We start from the raw sequence: 4,786 nt of genomic DNA, 5'->3' as shown, positions 1-4,786 counted from the left end.
CCTAACCGTCTCGCTAAACCTAGCCCTCAACATAACCCTAACCCTAGGCCAATCCAAACCCTAACCGTCTCTCTAACCCTAGCCCTCAACATAACCCTAACCCTAGGTCCAATCCCAACCCTAACCGTCTCTCTAACCCTAGCCCTCAACATAACCCTAACCCTAGGTCCAATCCCAACCCTAACCGTCTCTCTAACCCTAGCCCTCAACATAACCCTAACCCTAGGTCGAATCCCAACAGTAACCGTCTCTCTAACCCTAGCCCTCAACATAACCCTAACCCTAGGTCCAATCCCAACCCTAACCCTCTCTCTAACCCTAGCCCTCAACATAACCCTAACCCTAGGGCAATCCAAACCCTAACCGTCTCTCTAACCCTAGCCCTCAACATAACACTAACCCTAGGTCCAATCCCAACCCTAACCGTCTCTCTAACCCTAGCCCTCAACATAACCCTAACCCTAGGTCCAATCCCAACCCTAACTGTCTCTCTAACCCTAGCCCTCAACATAACCCTAACCCAAGGTCCAATCCCAACCCTAACCGTCTCTCAAACCCTAGCCCTCAACATAACCCTAACCCTAGGTCCAATCCCAACCCTAACCGTCTCTCTAACCCTAGACCTCAACATAACAATAACCCTAGGTCCAATCCCAACCCTAACCGTCTCTCTAACCCTAGCCCTCAACGTAACCCTAACCCTAGGTCCAATCCCAACCCTAACCGTCTCTCTAGCCCTAGCCCTCAACGTAACCCTAACCCTAGGTCCAATCCCAACCCTAACCATCTCTCTAACCCTAGCCCTCAACATAACCCTAACCCTAGGTCCAATCCCAACCATAACCGTCTCTCTAACCCTAGCCCTCAACATAACCCTAACCCTAGGTCCATTCGAACCCTAACCGTCTCTCTAACCCTAGCCCTCAACATAACCCTAACCCTAGGTCCAATCCCAACCCTAAGAGTCTCTCTAACCCTAGCCCTCAACATAACCCTAACCCTAGGTCCAATCCCAACAATTACCCTCTCTCTAACCCTAGCCCTCAACATAACCCTAACCCTAGGTCCAATCCCAACCCTAACCGTCTCTCTAACCCTAGCCCTCAACATAACCCTAAACCTAGGTCCAATTCCAACCCTAACCGTCTCTCTAAACCTAGCCCTCCACATAACCCTAACCCTAGGTCCAATCCCAACAATAACCTTCTCTCTAACCCTAGGCTCAACATAACCCTATCCCTAGGTCCAATCCCAACCCTAACCGTCTCTAACCCTAGCCCTCAACATAACCCTAACCCTAGGCCAATTCAACCCTAACCGTCTCTCTAACCCTAGCCCTCAACATAACCCTAACCCTAGGTACAATCCCAACCCTAACCGTCTCTCTAACCCTTGCCCTCAACATAACCCTAACCCTAGGTCCAATCCCAACCCTAACCGTCTCTCTAACCCTAGCCCTCAACATAACCCTAACCCTAGGTCCAATCCCAACCCTAACCGTCTCTCTAACCCTAGCCCTCAACATAACCCTAACCCTAGGCCAATTCAACCCTAACCGTCTCTCTAACCCTAGCCCTCAACATAACCCTAACCCTAGGTACAATCCCAAACCTAACCGTCTCTCTAACCCTAGCCCTCAACATAACCCTAACCCTAGGTCCAATCCCAACCCTAACCGTCTCTCTAACCCTAGCCCTGAACCTAACCCTAACCCTAGGTCCAATCCCAACCCGAACAGTCTCTCTAACCCTAGCCCTCAACATAACCCTAACCCTAGGTCCAATCCCAACCCTAACTGTCTCTCTAACCCGAGCCCTCCACATAACTCTAACCCTAGGCCAATTCAACCCTAACCGTCTCTCTAACCCTAGCCCTCAACATAAGCCTCACCCTAGGTCCAATCCCAACCCTAACCGTCTCTCTAACCCTAGCCCTCAACAAAACCCTAACCCTAGGTCCAATACCAACAATAACCGTCTCTCTAACCGTAGCCCTCAACATAACCCTAACCCTAGGTGCAATCCCAACCCTAAACGTCTCTCTAACCCTAGCCCTCAACATAACCCTAACCCTAGGTCCAATCCCAACCTTAACAGTCTCTCTAACGCTAGCCCTCAACATAACCCTAACCCTAGGTCCAATCCCAACCCAAACCGTCTCTCTAACCTTAGCCCTCAACATAACCCTAACCCTAGGTCCAATCCCAACCCTAACCGTCTCTCTAACCCTAGCCCTCAACATAACCCTAACCCTAGGTCCAATTTCAACCCTAACCGTCTCTCTAACCCTAGCCCTCAACATAACACTAACCCTAGGTCCAATCCCAACAGTAACCGACTCTATAACCCTAGCCCTCAACATAACCCTAACTCTAGGTCCAATCCCAACCCTAACCGTCTCGCTAACCCTAGCCCTCAACATAACCCTAACCCTAGGCCAATCCAAACCCTAACCGTCTCTCTAACCCTAGCCCTCAACATAACCCTAACCCTAGGTCCAATCCCAACCCTAACTGTCTCTCTAACCCTAGCCCTCAACATAACCCTAACCCTAGGTCCAATCCCAACCCTAACCGTATCTCTAACCCTTGCCCTCAACATAACCCTAACCCTAGGTCCAATCCCAACCCTAACCGTCTCTCTAAACCTAGCCCTCAACATAACCCTAACTCTAGGTCCAATCCCAACCCTAACCGTCTCTCTAACCTTGGCCCTGAACATAACCCTAACCCTAGGTCCAATCCCAACCCTAACAGTCTCTCTAACCCTAGCCCTCAACATAACCCTAACCCTAGGTCCAATCCCAACCCTAACTGTCTCTCTAACCCTAGCCCTCAACATAACCCTAACCCTAGGCCAATTCAACCCTAACCTTCTCTCTAACCCTAGCCCTCAACATAACCCTAACCCTAGGTCCAATCCAAACCCTAACCGTCTCTCTAACCCTAGCCGTCAACAAAACCCTAACCCTAGGTCCAATACCAACAATAACCGTCTCTCTAACCCTAGCCCTCAACATAACCCTAACCCTAGGTGCAATCCTAACCCTAAACGTCTCTCTAACCCTAGCCCTCAACATAACCCTAACCCTAGGTCCAATCCCAACCCTAACAGTCTCTCTAACCCTAGCCCTCAACATAACCCTAACCCTAGGTCCAATCCCAACCCTAACGGTCTCTCTAACCCTAGCCCTCAACATAACCCTAACCCTAGGTCCAATCCCAACCCTAACCGTCTCTCTAACCCTAGCCCTCAACATAACCCTAACCCTAGGTCCAATCCCAACCCTAACCGTCTCTCAAACCCTAGCCCTCAACATAACCGTAAGCCTAGGTCCAATCCCAACAGTAACCGACTCTCTAACCCTAGCCCTCAACATAACCCTAACCCTAGGTCCAATCCCAACCCTAACCGTCTCTGTAACCCTAGCCCTCAACATAACCCTAACCCTAGGCCAATCCAAACCCTAACCGTCTCTCTAACCCTAGCCCTCAACATAACCCTAACCCTAGGTCCAATCCCAACCCTAACTATCTCTCTAACCCTAGCTCTCAACATAACCCTAACCCTAGGTCCAATCCCGACCCTAACCGTCTCCCTAACCCTAGCCCTCAACATAACCCTAACCCTAGGTCCAATCCCAACCCTAACCGTTTCTCAAACCCTAGCCCTCAACATAACCCTAACCCTAGGTCCAATCCCAACTCTACCGTCTCTCTAACCCTAGCCCTAAACATAACAATAACCCTAGGTCCAATCCCAACCCTAACCGTCTCTCTAACCCTAGCCCTCAACATAACCCTAACCCTAGGTCCAATCCCAACCCTAACCGTCTCTCTAACCCTAGCCCTCAACATAACCCTAACCCTAGGTCCAATCCCAACCCTACCGTCTCTCTAACCCTAGCCCTCAACATAACAATAACCCTAGGTCCAATCCCAACCCTAACCGTCTCTCTAACCCTAGCCCTCAACATAACCCTAACCCTAGGTCCAATCCCAACCCTAACAGTCTCTCTAACCCTAGCCCTCAACATAACCCTAACCCTAGGTCCAATCCCAACCCTAACCGTCTCTCTAACCCTAGCCCTCAACATAACCCTAACCCTAGGTCCAATCCCAACCCTTACCATCTCTCTAACCCTAGCCCTCAACATAACCCTAACCCTAGGTCCAATCCCAACCCTAACCGTCTCTCTAACCCTAGCCCTCAACAAAACCCTAACCCTAGGTCCAATCCCAACCCTAACCGTCTCTCTAAACCTAGCCCTCAACATAACCCTAACCCTAGGTCCAATCCCAACCCTTACCGTCTCTCTAACCCTAGCCCTCAACATAACCCTAACCCTAGGTCCAATCCCAACCCTAACCGTCTCTCTAACCCTAGCCCTCAACATAACCCTAACCCTAGGTCCAATCCCAACCCTAACCGTCTCTCTAACCCTAGCCCTCAACATAACCCCAACCCTAGGTCCAATCCCAACCCTAACCGTCTCTCTAACCCTAGCCCTCAAAATAACCCTAACCCTAGGTCCAATCCCAACCCTAACCGTCTCTCTAACCCTAGCCCTCAACATAACCCTAACCCTAGGTCCAATCCCAACCCTAACCGTCTCTCTAACCCTAGCCCTCAACATAACCCTAACCCTAGGTCCAATTCCAACCCTAACCGTCTCTCTAACCCTAGCCCTCAACATAACCCTAACCCTAGGCCAATTCAACCCTAACCGTCTCTATAACCCTAGCCCTCAACATAACCCTAACCCTAGGTCCAATCCCAACCCTAAC

The sequence above is a fragment of the Miniopterus natalensis genome, chromosome 7 (genome assembly GCF_054644295.1).
Source record: "Miniopterus natalensis isolate mMinNat1 chromosome 7, mMinNat1.hap1, whole genome shotgun sequence".
NCBI lineage: Eukaryota > Metazoa > Chordata > Mammalia > Chiroptera > Miniopteridae > Miniopterus > Miniopterus natalensis.
This window is presented reverse-complemented; position numbering follows the sequence as displayed.